Source organism: Ochotona princeps, chromosome 27, assembly GCF_030435755.1.
Source record: "Ochotona princeps isolate mOchPri1 chromosome 27, mOchPri1.hap1, whole genome shotgun sequence".
Taxonomy (NCBI): domain Eukaryota; kingdom Metazoa; phylum Chordata; class Mammalia; order Lagomorpha; family Ochotonidae; genus Ochotona; species Ochotona princeps.
Genome location: NC_080858.1, coordinates 8,889,037 through 8,905,027, shown reverse-complemented (window position 1 = coordinate 8,905,027; position 15,991 = coordinate 8,889,037). Strand labels below are relative to the sequence as shown.

At 43.9% G+C, this 15,991-nt stretch overlaps 1 protein-coding gene across 1 annotated transcript in view; it reads right to left on the bottom strand.

The window, feature by feature from the left end:
- The window catches only part of LMNTD1 (lamin tail domain containing 1), a 166,897-nt gene that overhangs the window by 96,193 nt on the left and 54,713 nt on the right, over nt 1-15,991 (bottom strand). The window contains exon 13 of the mRNA XM_058655675.1: nt 13,866-14,071. The gene's annotated coding sequence lies outside the window, so the exon portion shown is untranslated. The remainder of the gene's footprint in view (nt 1-13,865; nt 14,072-15,991) is intronic.

Here is a 15,991-nt window from a genome sequence, read left to right as displayed (position 1 = left end):
CTTTGAGAAGAGTTAAAAACTGGCAAAGGGCTAGTTCTGTGGCACAGCTCGCTGAGTCTCTGCCCGTAGGGTCAGCATCCCCTATGGGCACTGGCACATGTCCCAACTGTTCCACTTGCCATCCTGCTCCTTGCTAGTGGCTTGGCAAAGCACTGGAAAATGGACCAAGATTTGGGACCCTACATCCATGTGGGAGACCAGCAGGAAGCTCCAGGATCCTGGGTCTCAGCTGCAGAGCAGCCCAGGTCTGGCCATCACAGCCATTTGGGGAGTGAATCAGTGGATGGAAGATCTCTCTGTGTGTCTCTTCCTTTCTGTCCCTGTAACTCTGACATTTAAATAAACTAAAGAAAATCTTTAGTAATAAAAAAAAACTGGTAAAAGAATTTTTCAATACTCAGCCAATTTTTATAAGTTGTATGATTTTTTTCCCATTTGCTGTCTCATTCTACCCCATTCTATCTATCATCTGTGTTTCTCTATGTGTATAATTTTTCTGGCCCACTTAAAAATTATAGCCATCACACTTTTACATGGCTTTATGCCAACTATTGTTAAACTGAAATAAACAAACTACAATGAAATGTACTTGTCCTAAATTATTTGTTTAGCAGACATATGGTCATTTAACCATCACCATAAATAGGCTCTCAAACAGCTCACTACCATTCATAACTCCCTTCTCTTGTCTATACAGTCAAGCACCACCGTTGCCTCTAAATGCTGGCAATTACTAATCTCTTCTCTTTTCCGACAGCTTCATACCCTTTTCCAGAATATCATATATTATGTAAATGTAATCTTTTGGGGATGGATGCTTTAACTGGCCATCGTAACCACGTTGTTATATAAAACATCCAGTGCTTTATATTGGTGCAGAGTAGTACTGCATCACAGGAATGGATCACTGTTCAGCAATTTCTTGATAAACATTGAAATTGCCCTTTCAATTTTTTAGTAGTTATGAGCAGTTTACTGTAACTAGTTGTGTACACGTTTTTGTGTGAACAGAAATCTGTCTTTCCCTATTGTCAACACCTAGGAATGGGGAGACTGGGTCACATGGTAAGCATGTTTTAAACTTTTGACATTTATTCTATTCTCCAAACTTTACCCTGTGGCTGACAATTTTAAGAGCTCTGATTATTCTACAATCTCACCAGCACTTGGTATTGTCCGTGTTTAATGTTTGGCCTTTCTAATAAATATGTAGTAGTATCACATTATGATTTTAAGCTGTATTTTCCCTGTTAAGCAATTTTTTCATGTTTATTGGTCATCAATACACAATCTCTTTCAAATCTTCTATGCATTTAGGTCAGGTTGTTCAATTGATTGTTCAAAAATCTGTGCTGAAACACCAGAATTTGTTGGGGAGTGAGGGGGTACCTATCTGATGGTTCACTCTCCAAATGCAGCAGCCAGAGGCTGCATCAGGCTGAAACGAGGCCCCCATTGTCCCATGTCTAGGAGGGACCCCAGCCCTTCAGCCATTAATCGCTGCCTCCCAGGATGCACATTATTAAAACCTGAGTAGAAAATCAAACCCAGGCATGTGACATCAGCAGCACTTAGGCTGTTACATCACACACTCTCCTCTCATCATTGATCATTGGGTCAACATTCAAGTCCTCTGTTAGATACATGACCTGCCAACATTTTATCCTATTTTAACTTCTTAATTTTGATAAAGCCTAACTTGTTGATTCCCCCCCCCCCCCAACGGACTGTGTTCTTGGTGTCATATTTAAGAATGTTTTATCTTATTTTCTTCTAAAAAGCTCCATAATCCTATGTTTTCAGCCTGAGTTCTAGTTTCATGAACTGTTTATAAAAGTTACACAGTTCAGGGCCCGGCGGCGTGGCCTAGCGGCTAAAGTCCTCACCTTGAAAGCCCAGGGATTCCATATGGGCGCCAGTTCTAATCCCGGCAGCTCCACTTCCCATCCAGCTCCCTGCTTGTGGCCTGGGAAAGCAGTTGAGGACGGCCCAATGCATTGGGACACTGCTTCCGCGTGGGAGACCCAGAAGAGGTTCCAGGTTCCCAGCTTCTCGCGGCTCACTTGGGGAGTGCATCATCGGACGGAAGATCTTCCTCTCTGTCTCTCGTCCTCTCTGTATATCTGACTTTGTAATAAAATAAATAAATCTTTAAAAAAAAAAAAAGTTACACAGTTCAGGCTGAGACGCATCTGAATTTCCACTTATTTCAAAACCACATGTCGAGAAGACACTTTCTCCACTGATTTGCCTTTCCACTTTCATTCAAAACCAGCTGGTTTCATTTGTGTAATCTGGCTTTTGATATTTAAATCCTCTTCCACCAGCCTGTGTACGTATCAACTTTGTTTTGAATATGGTGGCTTTATCTGAAATGACAACATTGTGTACTGCGGATCCTCAAATTTTACTCTTCTGAAAAATTGTTCCGAGTATTCCAGCTCTTTTACTTTCTCATATGCATTGCAACATCATCTTGTCAACATCTATAAGAAAATTCCTCTGGGATTTAACTGAAATTGCATTGTCTACAGATAAACCTCAAGAAAAATGACATGATAGTTGTACAAAGCCAATCCATAAACATTACTTCTCTCTCCGTCTCTTGAGGCCTTTGTCTTGTTCGTGAGCATTCGCTTTCCCATGGTTTTTCTTCTGAGACACTTTCTTGGGCACATTTAAAAGCAGCCCTGATGACATGTTCTCTGCCTTTCTTCCATCTGAAAGTCTTTATTTCGCCTGCATTCCCGAAGGGTATCTGAACTGCATAGAGAACTCTGGGCTGGAAGCTATTTCCTCTAGGGTGATGTAAAACTGCTTCCCTGTTCACTGGCTCTCACGGCTCCTGATGAGCAGTATAAACTCATGGAAGCTTCATTGCCCGACATGTTCGATATGTTCTCTCTCTGCTGCTTTCAAGATTATTTTATTTGTCTTCAGTTTTCAATAATTTGTGGAACTTTCTGCATGTAGATTTCTTTGTATTTATTCTGGATGGGGTTTGTAGAATCTTGGAACCTGCAAGTTTCTAGTTTTTGCCCAACTTTGTGTTGTTTAAAAATGCATTTACTGGGACCCGGCACAGTAGCCTAGCAGCTGAAGTCCTCCCCTTGCATGCACTGGAATCCAATAACGACACTGATTTGTGTCCCATGCTCCACTTCCCATCCAGCTCTCTGCTTGTGGCCTGGGAAGGCAGTCAAGGACGGCCCAAAGCTTTGAGACCCTGCTCCAGTGTGGAAGACTGGGAGGAAGCTCCAAGCTCCTGGCTTCGCACTGGCATAGCTTTGGCCATTGCGGCCACTGGGGGAGTGAATCAGCGGACAGAAGATATTCCTCTTTGTCTCTCCTCCTCTCTGTATATTTGACTTTCCAATTAAAAAATAAGCAAATCTTTTAAAAAATGCTTTATTTCCCCAAGTATCTTTCTGTCTGACTCTTTGCATTTTGGAATCCTAATGTCTCAAATATTGTCCTTTTGGTGTTGTCCCATAGGTCCTTTGGGCTTTGCTTATCTTTTTAAAAATATTTATTGTTTAGATTGAATGATTTTTACTGACCTACCTTCAAGTTATCATTGGGTAGTGAGCCCATACAATGTATTTCTAATTGTTGGTCATTTTCCAAATCTAACGTTTTCTTCAATTCCATTTGGAATATTCTTTTTTTTCTTCTGAAGTTTCTCTTTTACTCTCACTTGTATCAATAGCTTTTGCACCAACTGGAGGATGATTTTCATAGCTGTGTCTCATTTCAACTTTTGTATTCATAGTTTCCTGATAGTCTTTTTGCTTGTGAGATGTCCCAATTTGCTGATTCCTTACATGCTGAACTGTTATGGATTAGATCCACGACATTTTGATACTACGCTATAGAAAACATCTTGCTTTGTTTCAGCATGAAACTGTTTAGAAGTCAATTCGTGCATTATCACTTAAAGCTGAGCCCAGTGCTGCATGGATAGCTCTGTGGGATCATTTTCTTGGGTTTCTTCCCCTCCCCACTCCATGACTCCCCAGGGAGATCTTTGTTTGCTCGCAGCCCCTCTCCCTTCCTGGTGTTCTGAAGACACATTCACTGCTTTGGTTTCCTGGTCAGGCACATTTGACACCTGTGTCTTTCTTAAGGACCCCATGGGGGACACAGTATATGAAAAAGAGCAACAAGACCTCTCCCTCCCCCTCTGGGACTTGGGGTGCTCTGGTTAAAGATTCCTTTCCATATGAATTCTAAGCATTTACCTCTCTCCTGCTGCTTCTGGGCCACTGTGGGATTGCACTGGAGCTGGGAAGGGGGGCTGGGGAGGTCCAGAGGGTTTCTCCCATTATGCTACTTCCCACCCAGGGCAGACCGTTTTCTGCTGCTCACATAAGCAGGAGGCTTCTTTTGGCACAACCTCTGAGCGCACCTGGCATGTACTTCTGGGCTTCAAGTCACTCTTGAATCCAAGCTGGGAGAAATGAAATTTAAAAAAGAGAAATCCTCCCCAGTAGTGGTTCTCAGGGATCTATTCACTTTCCTCAGTGTGTCTGCTACTACTTGTTTGCAAAATCCTTCCTTACCCAGTGGCTTCACATACCCTTCTCCTAAGTGGCGCTCAGTGAGAGAGCTTTATCCAGCTTAAGTGGAACCCAAGTGCTCCTTTGCTTTCAAATACTTCTGTGTATGTTCCTCAAGATGAAGGATGTTGTCTTAAATAATCACATCACTTTTATCATTTATGTATTTGAAAGAGGGAGGGGGAGAGGGGAAAAGTGAGAGTAAGGGAAAGAGAGCAAGAAACTCTTTCATCTGTTGATGAACTCCCTAAATGCATGCAACAGCCGGGGCTGGACCAAGCCAAACCAAGCACAAAGGAACCCCCTCTGAGACTGCCATGCGGGTGGCAGAAATCCAACTGCTGGCCACCTGCCTCTCAGGTCCATCAGAAGAATCTGGATTGGAAGCAGAGGTGGACTCAACCCCAAGCACTCCACTATCAGATTGGATGTCCCAAGTGGTGGTTTGACTGACTGCGTCACAATGCCTGCACCAAACCTGATATTTTAATATTACTGTATATCACACGGAGCTCATACCGGCAATTTCTTTTTTTATTTTTGAAAGATTTTGTTTTTATTACAAGGTCAGATATACAGAGAGGAGAAGAGACAGAGAGGAAGATCTTCTGCCCCATGATTCACTCCCCAAGTGAGCCGCAACGGGCCGGTGCGCACCGATCCGAAGCTGGGAACCTGGAACTTCTTCCAGGTCTCCCACGCGGGTGCAGGGTCCCAAAGCTTTGGGCTGTCCTCAACTGCTTTCCCAGGCCACAAGCAGGGAGCTGGATGGGAAGTGGAGCTGCCGGGATTAGAACCGGCGCCCATATGGGATCCCGGGGCGTTCAAGGCGAGGACTTTAGCCGCTAGGCCACGCTGCTGGGTCCCATACCGGCAATTTCATTTACAGTTATTCTTTTCCATGGTCATGATCTCATTGCATTTACTTGCCCTGTCTCTGTATTCCCCTTAACAATGGTCCAGTGCCTTCATCTCTGTCTTTCACAGCCTTGACATTTAAGAAGGAATAATCCAGGTATTTGGTAGATTGTGTCTGTTTCCCTGTTACAAGTTACTGTCAATTTACTGTTCTGTGAATTTTTCTTTTCTTTATTTAAGATTGTTATTGGAAAGACAGATTTACGGAGAGGTGAGACAGAAAGATTTTCCATCCTCTATTCACTTCCCAAATGACCACAACAGGCGAAGCTGAGCCAACCAAAGCCAGGAGCCAGAGGCTTTCTCGGGGTCTCCCACATGTGTGTGCGGTTCCAAACATTTGGCCCATCCTCTGCTGTCTTCCCAGGCCACAAGTAGGGGGCTGGATCAAAAGTGGAGCATCTGGGATACAAACTGGCACCCATTTGGGGAATTAGCCAGTAAAGCCATTGCACCAATCCTTTGTGAGTTTCTTAAGGGCTATGGTTTGAATATGATTACATATTCTGAGGAAAATTATGCCAGTGCTATATAACAGATCTCTGCCATCATGGAATGATCCAACACTACCCTACGGTAGCCATTGTCATCAACAATGAGGCTAATGAAATGAGGCTAATGCATTACAGGAAACTTAAGTTATAAATTGTGAACTTCCAGAGTACATTCTACCAGCATTTCCTAGAGTACTTTCACTACCATTGTTTCCTGAAACGCTCTCATTACAAAATGGGGTCTTGGGGTCCCAGAAATCAGGGATTATTCTACAGAGTACTGTTGGGCAACCCAGGATTGTATGCTGCCAGCTGGGAACACGATAGCTTTGTCTTTTTCATTTAGCTTAGTGCTAGGTATAGATGAAATTCTCAGTTGATTGCTGGGAGAGTCCCCAAACAGGCGCTTCACTGGTTCATGTAAATAATCGACTGAACAGTACAGCCAAGTCAACAGCAATGATGTGAACGACACACACAGGCCGGTCACCTGAGCACAAATCTGAGATACTGCTTGCCACACCAGAAACAGCTCTGGACAAAACGGAATAGTAGGTTAAACCTTCACTTGCAGCACTCGCAACTGCTCTGGGTGCCGGTTCAAGTCCTGGCTGCTCCATTTCTGATCAGGGCTTGGGCCCCTGCACCCACATAGGAGACCCAGAAGAAGCTCCATGCTCCTGCTTCTGATAGGCCCAGCTCCAGCTGTTGTGACCAAGCCGAAAGTGAGTCGGCAGATGGAAGCCCTCTCTGTTTTTCCTTCTCTTTGTAACTCTTTCAAATAAAAATAAACTTTAAAAAAAAAGAGAAAACGGTAATGAAAATCAGGTTTGCTCCTGAGACAGTTTAAAGTTGATAAAGGCAAGAGTTTTTCGAAAACATTACTTAGTATATAGATTTTTTTTGAATCTATGCAAAAGCAGGAAACATTTAGCATTAATAGAATGCAGTCACCCCCCTCTTTTTGGAGGATTTAATATTAATGGCCCTTGTCAACTGACAGCCGAGCATCTGCCGGTATGTTTCTTTCTGTTTAAATAGACAAATTTCTGCATCAGGAAAGTAGGTTAACATCTTAAAGTCATCCCAACCAGATATTCTCTTAAAAATGTAACTGTCCCCCAAACACCCAAGTGCCTGCAAAGTCACACATATTCTCAGTCACTACAGAGGAGAGGGGACCGTTGGAAACCTGCAGGAGGGAGCCGGATGTGCAGACAAAGAAATCTGAGGGCGAGATCTCAGCCAGCCATTGGCGGGTTTGAATGAGAGAATCAGAGGCCGGCAAGTTGTATAGGCTGCACAAGGAGTTTCCCAAGAACACCACGGCTCCTCGGGAAGCTCTTGCTCAGGAAGGGTTGGGGAAATTTCACTCCTGTAACTGCAATCCTTGCCGTGTCTGGCTCGCCCTGGCAGCTGAGCGCTGTGCCTGGAAGAAGTTTTAAGCAAACGGGTCTTATTTGGTTGATGAGCTCAGAATTCAGATAAGCTCTCCAAGGCAGTAGAGTCACTTTGGTTGTTTCAAATTGCAAAACCAGCAAGTCATCTGGTTACAAAGCAGGAGTTTGGGAAGGACATCATCCATCAGGGCAGGTTTTCTGATGTTTCGAGGGACTCAGTGGAAGCTGCGACCCACAAATGGCCCCATAGGACACTACAGATGGATACTTTATGTGCTGAGGCCCAAGTTTGGCCAAGCACAAGGGAAAACTGACTTTGCAAACCTTGTGCTTTAAGACATATATACCCTGATATTTTTGCCAAGAATCATTGTATTGTCAAACAACAGTTGCCATATCAAAGTGTAGAAGTTCATATTTTCATTAAAATTGTAGCGATGAGATTAACAGGGCTGCTTTTTTTTTTTTTTTTTATTCTCTGGTCCGGCTTGGTTTGGCTTACCACTAGGGGGCATTGTTGGCAGTGCTATCAAGAGAAAAAGTACTTTGAAAAAAAAGTTTTTGAGATCTTTTTTTCAATTTTCACTTCAGCCAGAAAAAAAAAAATAATACATTTAAAGATTACTTTGAGATTTCATTCTTATATTTTATGCATCCTAGATCATATTAGCTGCATTAGTTTCATAAAAAATAATTGTAAAATGTGGTTCCAGAGTTTTAGCAAGTGCTAAATCTAGAATCTATCATTTTTTAAAACTCCCTGTCTTGTCATATACTTTTTTAAATTTTTTATTTTATTTATTATTTTATTATTTTTAATTCATTAATTACATTGTATTATGTGACACAGTTTCATAGGTACTTGGATTCTCCCTACCCCTCCCCAAACCCTCCCACCATGGTGGATTCCTCCACCTTGTTGCATAACCACAGTTCAGGTTCAGTTGAGACATGTCATATACTTTTATCTGTGCTCTTTTGGGGTGCTATTGAACACTTCAATACTCATAATTTTCTCTTCCCAAGAAGTGAGTCAGTTCTGCTTTCCACAAAAGACCTTTTCGCCATGCCAGAAGATCTCTGGGGCCAAGGGGCTAGTGAGAACAGCTGGGGTCGCTTCTATACATTGATGAGGGGCGTGGTCCAAGCTTAAAAATGCATAAGACAAGGGCCCGGCGCGATAGCATAGCAGTTAAAGTCCTCACCTTGAACGCACCGGGATCCCATATAAGCGCCGGTTCTAATCCTGGCAGCTCCACTTCCCATCCACCTCCCTGCTTGTGGCTTGGGAAAGCAGTCAAGGACGGCCCAAAGCCTTGGGACACTGCACCCGTGTGGGAGACCTGGAAAAGGCTCCTGGCTCCTGGCTTCGGATTGGCTCAGCTCCAGCCATTGCGGCCATTTGGGGAGTGAACCATCAGATGGAAGATCTTCCTCTGTGTCTCTCCTCCTCTCTGTATATCTGCCTTTCCAATAAAAATAAATAAATCTTAAAAAAAATGCATAAGACAAGCTCTTGTCATTTGGGGAAAAATTGCTATTTGGTGCAAATTCCTTCATGGGTAGGTAAAAGCTTCCTTTTATAAAAAGTTTAATGTAGTAAGATAAAATCCTTCAGTTTCAAACGTCAGAAACCCAATCAGTTTCTTGTCCTCGTCCTCCCAACACACAATTCTACCCTTTTTTTGTTGTTTTATTCATGTCCCTTGTTGGCTTCCCATCTATTTTCCCTTAAGGGACACTGGGCGCTGTCAACCGTCTCCACAATCCCCTACGAGGGCCCTGTGGCCTTGGAGGCCCTGACATCAGTGATGGCCCCCCGGCTTCGGGGGTTACGCATACCATCACTGTTCTCCTACGGTCATTCCTGGCAATCGGCCTTGAAAGTTCATACAATCAATTCAGTCTAGGATGCCGTCTGTCCTGTCACCTTATCCCCTGGTTTGCCACCTGCCAGAACAACTGAGGTAATTCTACTTTGCTAGGACATGCATTTCTCATTTTGCTAGGCTCCTGAGAATCATCTCAGCAGCAAATTTAATCTCCCCTGAGGTCTCTGCTAAGGTACTAAAACATGGCTTTGGAGAGCATGTGCCAAAGGTAGTAGATTCTTGTTTATTACCCAGCTTTGCTCTCCAGCGTCTACTGCCAGTGATACTTTCCTGGCTTCAGTTGGTACATGCTGGCTAGCTCTTGAAATAATTCAGGTATATCGATCCATCCTTGGCATGCTCAGCTTTGATTTAATCCTGCTTCATGGCCTCGCATCTGGGGGAGGAAAAAAACTACTCCCTGTCCCAGGGGGGCAATAGCTGCCAAGGAGGGAATAGGCTGGCATCCAGCTTCGGGTGAAGCTAAGGACCAGGTCACTTCTGTGGGCACGGGGGACTCCAGGGGTTGTAAGGGAAAAGCACTGTCCAGATGCCTCCATCAACTGGGGCCATTTTTTTAAATCATTTTGTGATACAGTTCCACTGGCGCTGGGATTTTCCTTATCCTTACCCCAAATTTCCTCCCCCTCCCCCACTGAGTTCTCCTATATTATTACTCTAGTATAGTTCTTCATAAACAGTCATATGTCCATGATTGCGGACATGGACAATGGCAGACAGTCCAGCATCCTATTGTCAAGATGCAGTTAACAGTTTCAATGGGAGTCCATCTTTGCCTGGAAGTAGAGATGCATATTGCATTGTATCCTCACATCTGGATAGGATAGTCTCCACTACACAGTTATTATACATCCTCTTAAATGAAAAGCCCCAATACAAAATCAACAACAGGAAGAAAAAAAACTTACAGCTGGACTCCCAATGAAACTCCACCAGCAACAAGGTGCGAAGGGACTTTCACTAGGAGCTCAGGAGGTGAACCCAGATGAAGAACTGCCTGTCCTGCTGGTCTGTTTCATTTGACCAGGAGAAGAGACAAAGCGGCATGTCCCAGACAGGTGGTGCAGGAACAGGGTAGCTTTCACAGCCCAATCTGCCCTCTAAAGCTGAGTCAGGCACCATTTTGTATAGGGAGGCAATGGCTATGGACAGTACTGCGCATGCACTGAGCTGGGAGCAAACTCATTTCTGGCTCAGTGAATTGCAACAACGTGGCATCCTATAGGTTCTACCCAAGATAGGTCTGAGGAGTTCTCAGACCTAAAAACCAGCAGATCAAGAACTCTGTGGAAAAACTTCAAGACTGCAGGGAAAACAGCGACTGCACATGCGCTGTTCCCGCATTGCCCATTAGGGACCTGCTGCTCTGTCTTTGCTCCTGGTCAAATCAAACAGACCAGCAGGACGGGCAGTTCTTCGTCTGGGTTCATTTCCTGAGCTCCCAGTGAACGTCCCTTCTCACGTGTTGCTGGTGGAGTTCCGGCCGCCGGTGCGATTCAGATCACTGCTTGCTGAATGCCACTGGGATATCAGTCACTGCAACACCATACCATTGTGTCTGCTGCTTTCCTGTGTCTGTCAGTCTCCTGATGCCCCTCCACTGTGGTTCTGTCCTCTTTTATTTCCTGAAATGTGCCCTCTCTGCTTCACATTGGCTCATGCTTCTCTGTTTAAATATGTCCATATCCTATTCTGCCATCTTGGTTCTCCCAGGGCCATTCTTGTCACATGGACTTGCTTTGCCTTTGCATTCGCACATTGCTGCAGTTCTAAAACTCTGATTCAACTTTATTAGACCTTTCGCTGCAGACAGCAAGGGCCTCCTTACAAGCTCCTGCATGTGGGCTGGCACTCCCACTCAGCCATCATTATTCACAGCCCTCAGCCTTCATTATCCTTCTGCAGGCCATCCACACAGCTTTTCTGGGGGCACAGACCATTCTTCTCTCCAAAACCCTGGTTTTACTCTATCTTCTACAACATTTCCTTCCTGTAGCTTATTTTGCTGTCGCTACCTGTAAACACCACAGCAGTTAAATCGCCACCTTGTGCTAGCATTTATCTCGGCGCAATGCTCACCACGGAAACAGCCTCTTGACCCACAGTGGCTCCTTGGCACGCCTTGTGTTAGTTCAGATCCTCTGAGGTAAAGAGGATCAGGTGGGATTAAATGCACAAGGATTTTGTGAGGTTGAACATGAGTGTGAGGAACAGGGCACAGCAGAACTTCCGCCAAGGGTGAAACAGCTTTGTTGTGTGGGTCACATACAGTCTCTGATTCCTACATTTTGATTCCCCCAGCCCCCATCTACTTTAAAAAATGTGACAATTCTGTGCCCACAGCTGATGCAGACACAGGCTGCAGAGGAGTTTGCACCTGTGGGCTGCCATCTGCCAACCTCTGCAGAGAGACAAAGGGTAAGGGAACCACTGAATGCACCTGCCTGAGTGAAGGTCAGTACAGGGGCGGGTTGGGTGGCAGCATCTAGGGGTGGTCAGGTGAGGTGACCAGGGGAATCTTAAGTCAAACGAAGCTGTTCTAATTGCTTCTTAGTTCTCAGGAATAAAGCTGTTTCCCCAAAGCCCCCAGCCTTTGGAAGGCAACACCCTGGGAGGAGCAGGGGTTTGGTGCCCATGTGGAGCTGGATGGCACTCAGCCCTTGGTTAACATTTTTCGTAGCTGGGACTCTGGCAGGCACCCCGAGGCACAGAGCTCTGTCTCACACTAATATAGTTACAAAGTTTTCCTATGGTTTGTGTGCACATTTTACAGTTTTCATCCTTTATTTTTTCCTCCGCTTTCTTGAGGTATAATTAACAAACATTTGAATGTGCCCATGTGGCGTAGTGAACTCAGATCTCCTTTCCCTTAAGGAGGAAGCCCCCTGCTGTCCTCACTTCTCCTGTCCAAGACCCAATAAATGCCAACAGGCAGGCCGAGGTTCTTTCTCATACGCAACTGAACTTCTTCAGATGCCTTTGTAGCCAATATGGCTTTATTTTTTAGTTGATCAATTTTCCCTTTCAACTTGTCACACTGGGAGCTATGGTCTATCACAGCCTTTTACATATTGACCTCATTTAATTATTCACAATCCATATGAAAATCATACAAATTAGAAGCTATCAGGCTTATTTCACAGATTAAAACGAGTCTTAGAGAGGGCCACTTATCCAACACCATCCTACTTAGAAGTCACAGAGCCTGAATTTCCACTATCTTCCAGATGAATACCACTGCTAAGTCCACCTTACCCTCTACTCCTTTTATAAAATGTGGTGCCATAAGGTGATTTAAAAACCAGTGTTTTGTGCTCAACTAATTGCAGAAAAGCCATAGGCTATTTCCCTCTTTAAGATTCAGAATGCCCATGAACAGGCCAAAAGTCATACCACAAGGAATTTGCTTCTTAGAATGTAATCTAAATGTATTTGCCTCCAGGACTTTAACCTGCTCTGCAATAAACAATCCATTAACACTCCACAGGAGAAGTACATTCTGCACAAACAGCTCTATGTGATTCTGTTCCCCAGATTTGCCAGTTATGCCACATAAAAAGATCATTTCTGCATTGTAAAATAATAACTCACTGAAGTGTTTGATAAAATACAGCACTAAATTACAATATTTTTATTCCCCATAGAAAAAGAACACATTTAACTGAATATTTAGAATACTTTGACCATAACCCATGCCTTTAAAAAATAGTAAACGTAGGAGAGAATAAAGAGTTTTCATAAGATATGCTTTTTATCACACATACATTGTATCTTTTTATCACACATATATTATATCTTAGCTAAGCTATGAAGTGAGCTTCTATTATACCTGCGCTGAATCATTACACAACACATAAAAATGCAATTGTAGGATATGTATCAAAATGACACAGAAGTTTGACAACTGAGAATTGCCAACACAGGAATCATAAAAGCATAACTATTGGGTGCTCTACGATGGCTGAATGGGTCTGCTCAGCATTTGTCACCTTGACCATGAAGAAGGACCAAAATAACAAGTAACCACTGCATGACCAGGTGAGTGCCTGCAGAGGAATCTGGGACACTCAGTAAAGCGGATGTGAGAATCCTGCAAGAGGCAGAGACCTGGGATGGCAGCAGAAGGCGAGGAAACGAAGCACCACACCGTGACCTTGGCCCTGTGGCCAGGCCAAACCCCCCACTGCAGGGCAAGGTGCACATGGAAGAGCCTAGCTGACACCATCTGCACGGATTCAGGCTTCTGGTACTTCCAGACTCAGGAGGGATCCCCAGCCCTCAGAGTCAGGGGCTCAGGGAGAGGAATCACCTGTAGCCCCAGAGCAGGAACTCACAGAGGCCCCAGTCCACCCTGGCAGCAGGGTGAGGCCAGCTGAGAGAGGAAACATGGTTGGAATCCATGCTGCTCTGGGGAATAGAAACTTCTTCACCTTGGCATCCCTTGGACCTCCCAGATATCTCACTAGTAAAGGACCACCATCCCATAGCTACAACAGTCAACACGTCACCTCGGCCCAAGAAATGTCCTGTGCTGGACGGGGCGGGTGATCCGGCACTGCAAGCAGGATCCTGCTCCCAGGATCATGGAAGCCACGTACTTACCTCTGTAGATTTCAGTTGTCCTTCCACATGCCATGCTTCCTCCCAGGGCAGCACATGCCCACCATAGACCTGGGTCTTGTCCCATTCTTGCTCCCTCCTTGAGCTTGTCTTGAGCCATGATGGAAATAGGCAGTCCTTGCATGTACCTTACATTTGAGTCTGGCATTGCCATGATGCTGGCCATTCTCACTGGTTCTCAGGTGCACCTGCTGGGATTGAAAAGAATTCCTCAGACCTCTGCCTTTGTGGCCATTAATAGCAGTTCAAGATACGTGGAGACTACACTTCAGCATCCAGTGACTGAAGCCAAAGAAGTTAAAAAAAAAAAAAAAGACAAATGTTACCAAGGAAATGGGGAAAAGGTAGCATAAAATTCACTATTGGTGGGAATGCAAACTAACACATGTATTATGAAAACCTAGAGATTTATCAGAGATCCCAACATAGATCTTCCACATTCCTTGACCATGTCATTCCTGGTAATTCGCCCAGGTGAAATGAAATGAAATTAGCATGTAAGAGTTACATGCACACCTGTGTTTTTAGCAGATTCTTTTTCCCACTGGAAACCTTATTGGGCATGAAGGAATGGAATTGGCCATTCCAGTTGTGAAAGAAAAAATTATCAACCAAAAAGACTTCACCCAATGAAGCCACCAGTCATCAATGGAAGAAAAATACAAGACAAACACTGAAAGAATTCAGCACCACATTACAACAGATGCTTAAAGTAATCCTACAAATCCATGAAAAGAAGGCTACCTACCACCATGAAAACACATGAAAGTATACAATTCAGTAGAAAATAAATAGTGGATATTCAAAATAAATAGAAAAATGATTCTAAGGAAACAAACAATGCCAGCTAGGATGTGGAAAAAGAGAAATGCTTATACACTATTGGTAGGAATGCAAATTAGTGCAGCCACTATAGGAATGAGCATGGCGGTTTCTCAAATGCCTAAATCAATATACCGTGTGAGCCAATTCTTGCGCCTCTTGGTGTGTGTCTAAAAGAAAGGCAATCAGTACGCAACAGCAGTTCCTGTGCTTTTGCTTCATTGTAGCACTATTCACAATAACCAAGATAGGACATCAGTGTAGCTGCCCAGAAACGGATGGAGGATGGATGAACAAACGAAATATACTACATAGTCATAGAGGAACGTTATTTAGCCACAAACAGAATGAGATCCTGACATCTGCAATAAAATGGGGAGTTCTTGAAATCATGATGAAACAAGTAAAACACAGAAAGATAAATATTACAACTTTTCTCTTAGATGTGAAAATTTAATAGCAGTCAACTCAAACATAGAAAAATGACTATTGTAGGCTGAGGAAGGAGGAGGGAGACATAAAGGAATGTGGTTTGTCAAAGACAAAAAGAAGCAGTTTTATCGGCCATAGCACGGTGGGGTGATTATGGTTCATAATAAATGATCATACTGTGTTTAAAGACCTGAAGCAGAGATGCTGGTAGGCTCCAAGCATGAAGACAACACAAGGGAATACAGAGTTTCTTTGTCTGGCTTGATAAATTTATTCTCTAAGTGTTCAAACACTGTAGTGTACCCACAAAATGCTAATGAAGCACTTTTAAAAGACTTTTCTTAATTGGAAAGATAGATATACAGAGGAGAGACAGAGAAAAAGATCTTTCATTTGCTGATTCACTCCCCAAGTGGCCACAATAGCCAGAGCTGAGCATATCTGAAGCCAGGAGCCAGGAGCTTCTCCCAGTTCTCCCTCACAGTTAGATGATCCCAAGGCTTTGGGCCATTTTCTAATGCTTTCCCAAGACACTAGCAGGGAGCCATATGGGAAATGGAGCAGCTAAGACACGGACCGGGGCCCATATGGGATCCCGGCAATGCAAGGTGAGGATTCAGCCACCAGGACATTATGCCGAGCCCCAGTGAAACTTTTTTAAAAAAACATTTTCTCCATAGCATAAATTCATTGGTTGTCATTTCCTTTCATTGATGTCAGGAGCCGTGTACTATAGCCACACTGAAGCCATTTTGAATATAGAACTACAGGCCAGTGGAAAACCCCCAGTTGGCTAGATGCTTGGGAAAGAGGTTATGAAACTGATCACACGCCTAGTTTTAATTATTTCCAGC